Here is a 13,321-nt window from a genome sequence, read left to right on the forward strand (position 1 = left end):
GCTCGTAAAATTAAGAATTATCAAAGCTTTTAATTTAGATCTTATTAATATTAGGGCTAGAACTTCAAAAATTAATTTTTTCAGAGAACACCCAAACGGAAGCGTCCCACACTTCAGAGAGTTCTTCGTGTTCCGGAAAGGTTAATGAACCCTCAATCCTTCTCCCAAGAAATTTCCACGAAAATGCATCGGATCACCTTGCAAACCTAGAGAAAGAGAAAGAAGTAAAGAACTAAAAGGCATCATTTTGTTTGGTTATTTATTTTAATTTTTGTTAATACTTTTTAGATACTTAAGAACAAATTGAATCAACTTAAAAAGCAATTGGAAGCTCTGAGAAAGGAAATAGAAATGATCGATCTAGAAATTTCTAAAACCAAAAAAAAAATTGAAAAGGAACAAGAAGACCAAAGAGTTTTGTCCACTCTGAAAAACGTTTGTGATAAAGAACCCTTGGAGACCTCGGTCAAAAATATGGTTAAATTGGCGACAAGCATGAGAACGTTGTCGGAGATGTACTTTAAACCGGTGTCAAATTTGATTACATTTTTGATTTTAAATTTTAGATTTTAAATTTTAAATCAGATTTTAAATTTTATATTTTAAATTAGATTTTAGATTTTAAGTTTTAAATTAGATTTTAGATTTTAAATTTTAAATTATATTTTAAATTTTATATTAGAGCCAAATACATCAGAAATAAACCTAAAGTGAATGAAATCATGAGTGATCAAGCACGACTCAGAAGTCAAAAACGAAAATTTTAATTTTTAAATTAAGTTTTAAATTTTAAATTAAATTTTAATTCTTAAATTTTAAATTAAATTTTAATTCTTAAATTTTAAATTAAATTTTAATTTTTAAATTAAATTTTAATTTTTAAATTAAATTTTAATTTTTAAATTAAATTTTAATTTTTAAATTAAATTTTAATTTTTAAATTAAATTTTAATTTTTAAATTAAATTTTAATTTTTAAATTAAATTTTAATTTTTAAATTAAATTTCAAAATAAATTTTAATTTTTAAATTAAATTTTAAAATAAATTTTAATTTTTAAATTAAATTTTAAGATAAATTTTAATTTTTAAATTAAATTTTATTTTAAAAGAAATTTTAATTTTTAAATTATATTTTAATTCTTAAATTTTAAATTAAATTTTAAATTTTAATTTAGATTTTAAATTTTAAATTAGATTTTAAATTTTAAATTAGATTTTAATTTTTAAATTAGATTTTAAATTTTAAATTAGATTTTAAATTTTAAATTAGATTTTAAATTTTAAACTAGATTTTAAATTTTAAATTAGATTTTAAATTTTAAATTAGATTTAAATTTTAAATTAGATTTTAAATTTTAAATTAGATTTTAAATTTTAAATTAGATTTTAAATTTTAAATTAGATTTTAAATTTTAAATTAGATTTTAAATTTTAAATTAGATTTTAAATTTTAAATTAGATTTTAAATTTTAAATTAGATTTTAAATTTTAAATTAGATTTTAAATTTTAAATTAGATTTTAAATTTTAAATTAGATTTTAAATTTTAAATTAGATTTTAAATTTTAAATTAGATTTTAAATTTTAAATTAGATTTTAAATTTTAAATTAGATTTTAAATTTTAAATTAGATTTTAAATTTTAAATTAGATTTTAAATTTTAAATTAGATTTTAAATTTTAAATTAGATTTTAAATTTTAAATTAGATTTTAAATTTTAAATTAGATTTTAAATTTTAAATTAGATTTTAAATTTTAAATTAGATTTTAAATTTTAAATTTTAAATTAAATTAAAACTCTTAAAGCAAAAATTTTTGAGTTAGGGGTATTTCAAACATGGGCCCACGCCCTAGTTATAGGCCAGTTCAGGAAGGCCTTAAATTTAGAGTTCCATTTTTAATTAAATTTTAAACTTTTGTAAAAATTAATATTGGTTTTATGATGGGGTGGCGCCTTCTGTTGACGAGCGAAGGAGTTATTAAATAAAGCGCGGGAAATCCAAGTTGCAATTTCTTGATTTTTGAAAACGTATTTTTAGATTACTTTCGCCGCGTGTAGGGGCGCCACCAGTCTTTCACCCCCTCACACACGCGAAAGGGGCCAAGGGCGAATGCCTTAAAACCGTCATCTTTTCTCAACCCCTGCTGAAACTATTATTATCATCCACCGCCAAATTCTAGATTATGGGAATTGTTCCAAGTTGTTAAACCTAATTTCCTTCAATTTCGTCTAATTAGATTAATTTTAATCAAAAAAAAAATTATAATTACATTACCAGTTAGCATTCACGCGGCTTAAGGCGATCGGTACAGTTCTTCTCACGCTGCTTCTTCCGCTTTGAAACTGATAGCGCATAGCCAACTCGCTCGAGCCTCTGCATCACGACGCGAGCGCGGATCGAGTGGGCTAAGGTTTAAAAAACGTGTCTCTTTGGGAGTTTGGGGGCTCGAGTTGGCAATTTGTAGTTTTCCAGTTCTTATTATGGAATTAACTTTATTATAATATTAATTAATTATCACGAAGATCGAACCATCTATCATTTGGGCCTTTTATTCAGTTTTCGTAAGTGAAACGTTTGTTTGTTTGTTAAAAAGCCTGGCGCGACTTTCGAACGCACCGCGGTCACTTCACTCGCTTAAATTTGACGCGTCAAATATAACTGTATTTCATTTTGATTTCGGTAATAAACCGGAAGTGTTCAGCCGTTGGTTTAAAGTGTTATTGCCATAATTTTCGTCATCCACAAACTTCAAATGCTTCTAGTTTATTATGGTATGTTTACTTTTGTATTTGGTGTCGTAGCAATTTATAAAATTGCAATCAAAGTATTGTAGAGTTTGGAAAAGACCTAGTTCAAATTTTGTTTCGCTTGATGACGTAGCAAGGAGAAATTTTCTCTCTTGATGTCGCTTACGTGACGCCTCTTTGTGTCTCAGCGCCGCGTTAACCCTATTTTATTCAGATTCGCACCGCGGCATTAGTAGAGTCGGGAGTCTTGGGCGCTTAGCTTTTCCGCGAGATGCCGTAAGTAACGTAGCAAGGAGAAAAACCTGCCAAAAATCCCCGCAAATTTGCTTTTGCCTCCCAAATTTCAAGTTTTCGAAGTGTTTCTTCTGTGTTTTCTCTCATATTTAAATATTTATCAACCTTATTTTTGGAATCAAATGAGTTTAAACTCTCAAAAAAGTAAGGTTTTCTTTAGATTTGAGATAATTTTTAAATCAGGTCGCTATTCTTTTAAGCGAAACAACGTGGTGAAAAAATATTTCTGAATGTGATTATAGTCAGAAGTAATATAAGGCACTAGAAGTAAAGGGCTCTAGCATTGGTGGTAATAGATCCTGAGGATTTTATTCGCCGTTTCTATCCCTGCGCCTACACTAGACTGAGAAACAAAATTGGTCGAGTTCCAAAAACATTTTCTACCCCCATTCCCCTCAACCTAAAGCCGGGGGTGTACACGGACGAAGCGGGTGCTTGAATCTAGTTCGGCTCCCGTCTACCGCCACCCGAGAGAGAGCCTCACGTTTTGGAGGGAAAACTCAGTAACCGCTAACAAAGGGCCAACCGTTGCTATCTTATCAAGAATATTCACTTTCGCCAAGTGAAGAATTTTAGTAAACTCAATACTTCAAGTCCCCTATCTTACTTCTGTTATAGTTTATTCGCATCTAAGTTTGAATGTTTCTTTCTCCTTAAACATTAACACTGTAATTATTACCGGATTTGAATAAATCTTATATTGAATGTATTTAATTGCGTTGGTACGGTGGCCAATTCTTCCTAACCATTGAACGAACCAATCTTGACCCTTCAAGTACTCAACTCTTATTTAAGCCGTAAACGTCTCGTTTCAATTTTGCGTTGTATCTAAAATTGTTCTTGGTCTTGTCAGGGATAGATTTATTTTTTTAAGACGGAATGCACAACGTCTGGCCTTTACTTCAGTCCGACTCATAGCCGAGTATATAGACCCTTCCTTCAACACGTAACCAAAAAAATAAATTATATTATTGGCTCACTAAAACTACGTATTGGTGACGTTGCTGACAAGGAGGGCCAAAAATACGTAATTCCTGTTTACCTCTGTCGCTATGACTACGACCCGTCTTGCGTTGTGCCATAGCCCACTCGATGACGCGCGTCACGACGCAAGCTGCTCGCGCTATAGCTCAAGCAGCGCAGCGCCCGTGAGCACGGATCGAGTGGGCTATGGTAGTACAGATAAGCGTCTTCACAGAGGTTCAAAATGGAGCCGTCTAAAAGCGAGGGTCCGGCAATTATTCGGGAAATGTTTTTAATAGCAATTAAGAGGGTAGTTAGTGAATTTGGTGCCGGTGTTTTGGATTTGGAGTACATCTGTAAGGGTCAAAAGTGTTCGCTAATTCTTTCGTAAGCCAATCATGTCTACTATTCTCATGATTTTGTAAACGAATTTGATGAAGTTAACCTAGGCTTAGTGAAAGGCCAGGAGTTTAGTGAGCTTAGTGTTTGGTTAAAACCTGTTCGTGTTGTAATATCTACGAAAACTTTCGATTTCATTACTCAATTCTAACTCACTTTTAATTTTCTTGGGTCGTCCCCGTTTTTTTGTCAGTTGAAAGCCCTATGTCTTGTGTAACTTCCATTTTTAAACAATGTTCCTTCAAAAATTACAATCCGAGCCCATGCCAACTTGGCAGACGAAGGGCAGACGACGTTTATTTGACCCGGATATACATACAACGCCATAACGAAAATAAGACCCGCCTCTTCTTTCATACCCCTCCGTCACGGGTAAGGGGGTTGCTGACTTGGACACGCACCCGAATAACCCTGTTACCCATTCCGTCTTAAAAAAAATCTATCCCTGGTCTCGCTGAATCGTGTCTTTCGTATCTTTCTACTCCAGTTGATTGTTAAAGTGTGCAGCCTAAACGCTTCCTATGACGTAGGGTTTTACAACTTTTGTAGCAACGAATAATTAAAGACGGTAAATAAGCAGGGTTCTTACGAGCCTGGAAAAATTCTGGTAATTTCGAAATTTAGTAATATGAAGAGAAATCAATGAAATGTGTTGACGAGGTTGAGTTAGTTTGCTCTGAAGGGGTTGTTTAAACTATAGAAAACTACTGCCGTTGTACGTGACGAAAAAAACCCTGGAAAACTCCGGAAAATAGGTTTTTGAAAGTTGTACGAACCCTGTATCGTTTCCAAATAAGACTTAGTCAAACGATCGATGGTCGAATATGGATGTATCTGCAGTGTAGTGCTTATCTCACCCGCTTAACAACCGGAAGTCTCGCCTTTGGCCATTTTTGTAAGCTTGATAGTTTAAATTCACAACTAAACTAGCTCAAAGAGCGTTCAAGAGCTCGCAGTGTCTAATTAATCGGCTACTATTTACTCGAACCCCAAGTTTTTAATTTGGTTGGATGAAGAAAGCATTAGGCTTATAACATAATCAAAGGACATCCGCCTATCTCTAGTAGAACCAGAGTTATGAGCCTCCAACTTTGAGTGTAACGCCATTCCTATGGAGGGAATACTTAATTACTCAGTTCCTGGTTACTCGAACCCCACGTTTTTAGTATCGTTGGATGGGGGGCAAAAAAGCGTATAACATACTCAAAGGCCATCCCTGTATCTTTAGTAAAGCCAGAGTTACGAGCCTTGAAAATTTAGTGCAAAGTAACGTTCTAACTATAAGTGAGACGCTACCCCAAGTTGAACATTTTCCTTAATTACGGGGCCCCTGTTTAGTCGAACCCCACGTTTTTAGCTTCGTTGGATGGGGAGCAAAGAGGACCATAACATACTCAAAGGCCATCCCTGTATCTATAGTATAACAAGAGTTACGAGTCATCAAAGTTTAGTGTAAAGTAAGATTTTAACTTTATAATTAATAAAAATTAATTACCGGACTACTTGCGTATGAAATACTAGGTATTTACAAATAATTCAACTTTATTTACGCAATAAAATTTGATTGCGTAAATAAAGTTGAATTATTTGTAAATACCTAGTAAGATTTTAACTATATGTGAGACGCTACCCCAAGTTGAGCTTTTTCCTTAATTACTCGGCCCCTGTTTACTCGATCACCAATAACAACATATCTCTTAGGACTTGACATTGCTACGTATGCTGTTTCAAACATTTAAATAGTTACCTCGTTGAAGTTAATTGGATTAGAATGCACTTCCGCTTATTATCGTCCACAAATTTAGCGCTGGCGTGATTAAAAACCCTGTCGAATAATCGCCGATGAGCTTCGGCTAACATTACTCTGCGCTTTTCGTTTTGACATGACATACTTCGTTTGATAAATGTAAATACACTTACGAATTTACTCGACTTTAAACTATACAAACTAGAATACAACATGATTGTTTAGCAGAGTTATGAAAAGGCGCAAACTTAATTTTTTGGAGGCTGTTTATGATTAAATTTGGGGATGTGGTATATACAGGTACGCTACACTCGTAGATGTGTTTAAGTCTTTCCAAAGAATCACGGCAGATGTTCGTAACATAAACTCACCTACCATGGTGTATGCGCGTGTCAAATTAAGAGTATAATAAAATCGATAAGTATAACACTCCATCAAATACTTTCTCGAAGGCTTTTCGCTGTAAAACAATTTTCGCCACGGATAATTCAAAACCAATAGCCATAAAACTCGTGTACTAAATATTAAAGGAATCTGTTGAAATGTACGGATAAGGTCTTTTTCTTTCCGGGCCGCCACTGTTCAAGATGGTGACAAATTGGAAAGAACCTTTATTAAAGCGCGCCAGCTACTACTTAAGAATAATGTCCCTGTAAAAATTTCAGTTTTCTAGGTCGAGTAGTTTGAGCTGTGTGTTGAATATCAATCTGCCAGTCAGCACTTTTACTTACACACAGATAGATGTAGATTTTGTTACTTATGTTTTAACGTATATGTCGGCGTGTAAGAGTCAGACACATCACGTCGGCGTCTATGGTACATTATAAATTTTCTCACCCAACCTTGATTCGTTTATTAAAATTATTAGTCTGCTTGTGACAAGGCTTTACTATCGTCATAAGTTTATCATGCCTCTAAGTACACAAATATGGGTTACAACTGGGCATCTTCCGCAGGAGGCTACTGTGACGTCAGAACTCTAAGATCCGAAGAGACAATAGAGAAAATTTTAAAAATCTGTCGCGCCGTGCAGCCACCAAACGGTCGAGACGATTTCTAAATCGGTGACGTGAAAAAAAATCATCCAATGGAATAAAGGAGATTTTTACACGTCCATTAACTTGGCCCCCCAGGTGCTCAAATCGCCACCAAATATACATGGATCAATTGCACCAAGCATGCACCATCATGCAACACCCTTAACTTAGCTTGCACCACTACGGTTCGCCTTTACTTCATTAAAGATTTTGGGGGGCTGACGAAAAAAAAGCCCCCCCACGTATCCGAAATGGAAAATTAATATCATATTCTATGTGCACAATCCTTGCACCAACATAATAGAAATATTTTGGAAAAAGTGACAGAAATTAATAGGAGAATATTTTGGAAAAGGTGGCTGCTATTTAATTGGAGAATATTTTGGAAGAGGCGGCAGCTAACTATTAGGAGAATATTTTGGAAAAGGTGGCAGCGAATTAATAGGGGAATATTTTGGAAAAGGTGGCAGCGAATTAATAGGAGAATATTTTGGAAAAGGTGGCAGCTAATTAATAGAATAACCTACCCTCTCTTTCGTTTAGCTAACCGACCCTCTCACTCGTTTTGCTAACCCACCTTCTCACTCGTTTAGCTAACCCACCTTCTCACTCGTTTAGCTAACCCACTCTCTCACTCGTTTAGCTAACCCACCTTCTCACTTGTTTAGCTAACCCACCTTCTCACTCGTTTAGCTAACCCACCCTCTCTTTCGTTTAGCTAACCCACCCTCTCTTTCGTTTAGCTAACCCACCCTCTCACTCGTTTAGCTAACCCACCCTCTCACTCGTTTAGCTAACCCACCCTCTCACTCGTTTAGCTAACCCACCCTCTCACTCGTTTAGCTAACCCACCCTCTCACTCGTTTAGCTAACCCACCCTCTCACTCGTTTAGCTAACCCACCCTCTCTTTCGTTTAGCTAACCCACCCTCTCACTCGTTTAGCTAACCATTTCTCGGAGTAGGACCACGAGGAAGGAATTCTTGGAATGCAAACAAAAATCAATCCCCTCCTACTAGCTACTACGGTGTCGGAGCCCCGCCCCCCCCCCTACTAAATTTTCCCACACACGTGGAAACCAGTCTCTCCCTCCCAATTATCACGTTCAGTCTGACCACAGACACGCGTGAATGCCATAAGCGTCAGCTTGGCGGGGCAGTGGGAAGCCAAGAAAGGCCTCATCATCCACCGGCCTAGATACCCATCACGGGATGTGGCTAATAAAATTGGGTTGTTCTGTAACCAAGCCTCTCAAAGATTAGTCACGTCACGTAACAGAAATGTCTCCGAAAAAGAGTGCTCCTAACGAATGCCCCACTCAATAGGTTTTAATTTAATTACATTTTTAATTATCGCGTTTCTTACTTGTTTAATGTTAATTCCGTTTATTATTTATTTAACCTTAGTTTATGAGCTCCCACGAGGAAAGGGATGGGGGAATTATTAATTATTAACAATCATAATTCCATTTATTTTGTAGGCCTAGTACTTGTTAGTCAGATTTGAGTGAAATACAAAGGCAGAAAAGAACCTGCTGGTTAATTAATAAGAGTAAAAACAACTGCGGCTTTTATTTGTCCATATGTAATATTTGGTTGGAAAGGAATATACTAATTAATAAAAAATGTCTTCGTGGACAAAGACTAGAAAAAGTAAATGATAAGAGAAAAAAATGGAATGACCGAAGTAACAGATATTATTTTTTTTCAGTTTAAAGACATGATTATAAAACATCAATTATTTAAAAAAAATACTTATCTTCGTTTTTTTCACCAAAATTATATTTGCATTGTTTTCGAAAGACAGATTATTCATTCTATATATCCTTTTTGGTATTAACAGTTTTCGAATGAAAAGGATTAGAATAAATATCCGAGTATGGATATGGTTTATTTTTAAAGGTTCCTCTTTTCGAACTTAAGAGAAAACGTTGTTTAAAACGACTAAATGCTACCGAAGTTAGAAATTTTATCTTTCATCATGATTGACATTTTAAACGTCGCTTTAGGGTGCTTTGGTTTTGCGCCTGCATTTATACGACCACGATTCAATTTGGGTCCCATTTTTTGGGTCGATGATTTAAAATGTTTTATAAATTAATCATTAAAATCTGGATAAAAGACATTATTAACAAAAAACCTTTGGTATATTATTGAGTGCGTGAGAACTGTTTTAAAAGTTGTGATTGAGTTAGTTTGGTATGACTTCAACTCGCTATGAGGAACACATTGTAGAGCAAACGTATAACACGAAACACGTAAATGGACACCGACAAATGGTGGGCTGCGTATTTATTTCACTATTGGGCTTAGTTTCCAGTATTAAAACGCATTGTAGTTGAAATTAAAAGCTGCAATCCTTTTAAATATCACTAACGAGGAACTGTTTCAATCATGGTCTACACTGGAAATCTAGCTGTAAATATAAACGATGTCGCATGTTTCTGTTATATAGTGAAGCTTTGACACGAACCATTTTGAAAAGAATGGAAAATTTAATGATACAAAATTTTTGGGCAAATGTAATTTTGGTGAAAAAACGAAGATAAGTATTTTTTTTCAAATAATTGATGTTTTATAATCATGTCTTTAAAGAAAAAGTTTAGTATCTGTTACTTCGGTCATTCCATTTTGTTTTCTTATCATTTACTTTTTCTAGTCTTTGTCCACGAAGACATTTTTTATTAATATCTGTTCCTTCAGTCTTCATTTTAATTAAGATTGTAAAGAAACTGTTGCATTTTTAAAATCTGCACTAAGCACAAACATAAATATAGGGGAGCTTAAGCATAAGGGACCTAATATTGCTAGTTAGTGACTAATGCGTTCAGGTACCAGTTAGTCAGTTATCACCAATGAGATTAATTTATCACTGAAAACATCAAATTTTCATAATAAAATTATTTTAGCCTTTCTTTATCCCCTGGCTTTGAGTATTAAAATATTTAAAATAACTCTGAGAATTATCTAGAATCATTTCTACTAATATTCCAAATTCAGAAGAATCAGAGTCATCGTTTTGAGTCTTTCAGATGATGGCTTGGACTTATGTTACTGGTTTTCGGTTTTCGTTGTAGCAGTCTAACTGAGACAAAGTTTCTGCCTGGCAGCATAGCCCACTCGATCCGCGCTCATGGACGCAAGCTGCTCGCGCTATAGAGAGCTTTCAGTTGGAGAAGGAGATGAGCCTCGTGACATCATTTACGCTGCCATATAGGTGGGTTTAAAGCAGGAATGAAGCTGAGACCACCCAATATTGCTACCAGAACAGCGTTAAGACTTGGGAGGGTGTGACGTACTACAATCCCATCTGAAAGCTCTCTATTTAATAATAATTGACCAGGTCACGTCGTCTGCTAAACTTAGGGATTGGACAATTATACTTTTTGAGTTAATGTCTGGACTCTGGTTACCCTTGAATTTTGTTAGTGGTACCGTGGTTTAATTTTTAAACTGGTCATTTGCCCTGTGCCACCGCCTTATTTCCCCCACTGGACAAGGAAGCATTTCTCATAAAGGATAATGGCCATCATTGTTGTGTAAGAGACAGCCTGGCAGCCCCGTATTTGTTTACCCTGCCCATAGCCCATTCGATCACGCGTAACACGACGCAATATGCAGAGGGCAGAGCAGCGTCCGTGAGCATGGATCGAGTGGGCTATGCCCTGCCTGGCCAAGTCAGCTGACTTAGGTGAAATATTCATTACTTCTATGCGACTTAATTCTAGACATTCTTGAACGAATCATCTTATGAACATTTTATGTCTTAGGCTTCTGGCGCTGGGTTTTTTTCTGAGCCAAATTTGCTTTTTAAATTAAAAAAAATTAATTTCAACCTTTTTTTCCTCTCTTCAGAAATTTAATAATGATAGTGTGTTACATATTTATCCAAAATTTATATTAATTAATTAACACACTGTACATCGCCTTAATTTGTAATTTCGCGCTAGGAAGAGCCTGAATTAAAAATATTGATTTGGAGACAGGGATTAGTGATAGTGTGATTGAACTGAATCTATCATTTACTTTACCAGCAAAAACCGTATCTTCGTAGCGGTAACCGTTAGCTGCTGGCACCAGTCTAGAAACCAGGGAATGAACCCTTCTGCGTAGTTTGAATTAATCTACTTTAAACATCAAAAATGTATCTAGTTTAAACAAAAAGGTTTATTCTAAATAGCGGTTATAAATAGTAATTAAAAACGCAACTGTTACCTAATAAAAATGATTGCAAGAGCCAGGATAAAAAAACATTGGTTGGTTTGTTGACAGGGTTTAGTGATCGTGTGATTTAATTATTCAATTATATTACCATTAATTTAAACCAATAAAATGATCTACATAGTGGTTATCGGTGGCACCAAATATAATCTGTACAGTTATCGTTGGAAAATGGCCATTGTTTACTGTTTTGAGGTTATGTTAGAATAAGCACTAAATAATTAAAATTTAATTTGTTAACCTATAAGAATTATTGGAAAAGCGTCATTTAAAAATATTGTATGATTTGGTGACAGGGTTTAGTGATAGTGTGATTGAATCTATCATTTATTTTACCGGTAAAAAACGTATATTCGTAGCGGTAACTGTTGGCTGGTGGCAACAGTCAAAAACCAGGGAACGAACCCTTGTGTGTCTTTGCATTAATCTACTTTAAACAACAAAAATTGATTTAATTTAAACAAATTACCTAATTAGCGGCTATCGTGGGCCGATGGCACCAGGTGAAACACCTTAAAACGTACGCTACACGGCCAATTGGTCTCTAGTCTCTACATACAATCAGCTGTATTTAAATTTTGACCGAGGCTTAGTGAAATCAGTCAATTTAAAAATTATCGGCTAAATCCTAAATTTAAATTCTTTTGTATTAAATTATAATAAGGTTTAACTTACGAAATTAAAATAAAATGAGGACGAATTAACCCCTTCTTTTTATGTGAAAAGTTAAAAAATTCGCCTTAAGCTCGACATAGCCACACGCGTTGTCTAAACAAAAATCTTCGCTCAGTCGCTCTATTAGCGGTAAAGCAGCGTAAGTCCAACAGTACGTTTCTCTATGATTTTAGCTAGGATTAAACCACGTAAGTCCAACAGAATAAAAGGTCGTAGGTTTAAGTATGTGCTTAAAAGTACAAAAAGTAATACTTAATATTAATTGTTTTCAATAAAACTTCGAAAAGCACCAGAAAAATGTTCAACCTTTCATTTAAAACCATTTTCAGACCTATCGAATAAATAGTCATCAAAAAATGGTCGAGACCATTTGGCTATCACAGCAAACATTTCCCATGTTATTCCTATGGGAAAATTTCCCTTTTTTTGCCAAAATGTCTTAATTTTTTTATGGAAATGAAAACGACCCTTAGCAACTTTATTTTCTATGAAGAAAACTAATAGAGGGATCTCTTTGAAATTTTAACCACATATTAAGGGTCCGAATTTTAGTTCCGTTGAAATTTTTTAAAACAATTAATACAATACAAAAAAAACTACATCCAAACAAAAAACCCTCCTTATACATTAAGAGAAGTATGAAGTCTTATCTAAGAGAGCGACCGCTCTCTCAGAATATGGGTTGTAAATGCCGATTTTCGAGTTTGAGAAACACAGAAGTTAATGTATATTTCCCAAATAAACTCAACGTTAGGAAATTTATCAGTGGAATGAGCAATGATGGCTTAAATTGAAAGTACCGGCACTTCCGTCTTTGCATGGTAATGTTTTGTTCTATCAATGAGAGAATAATAGTTTTCTAATAACCAATTCGTTTGAATGCTGCTGAACTCCTACTTAATTGACTCCTAACACATCCGCACAGCAACTCAAACTAAAGATTTGGGTACTATATTCGACGCTAAGTTACGTTTTTGTAGGCACGTCACCAAGACTATTAGCTATAGTCGTCGTTCCTTAGAGGTTTCGTTTACGTTTTGTCGTCAGTTGAAATCTCTTCCTCATTTCCGCATCTTATATTTAAGCCTAGTTCGTTCCATGTTGCTGTTTGGTTGGGTTGCCTGGGGTAGCTGTAGCCAATTTCTCCTAAGAAAAAAGTAGAAGCAGTACAGCGTAATTTTATAGAGTTCAGGAATAAATACTTTTTACCTAAAGCTATACATATAAGTATGGACTAT

General features: G+C 34.5%; 1 long non-coding RNA gene across 2 annotated transcripts; it reads right to left on the bottom strand.

The window, feature by feature from the left end:
• Window positions 1-10,006: 10,006 nt before the first annotated feature.
• On the bottom strand, window positions 10,007-12,162 carry LOC149621469 (uncharacterized). 2 transcript variants are annotated; one of them, XR_016375050.1, is made up of 5 exons: window positions 11,745-12,162; window positions 11,403-11,621; window positions 11,219-11,311; window positions 11,068-11,144; window positions 10,007-10,993 (listed from the first exon to the last, which is right to left on the bottom strand). It is a non-coding gene; the product is annotated as an uncharacterized LOC149621469 (long non-coding RNA). The 2 variants fall into 2 exon arrangements; XR_016375049.1 differs by having other exon boundaries at window positions 11,219-11,335.
• Window positions 12,163-13,321: the final 1,159 nt, after the last annotated feature.

Source organism: Phalangium opilio, unplaced genomic scaffold (assembly GCF_054372755.1).
Source record: "Phalangium opilio isolate 3A_F unplaced genomic scaffold, DU_Popi_V2 ptg000204l_1, whole genome shotgun sequence".
NCBI lineage: Eukaryota > Metazoa > Arthropoda > Arachnida > Opiliones > Phalangiidae > Phalangium > Phalangium opilio.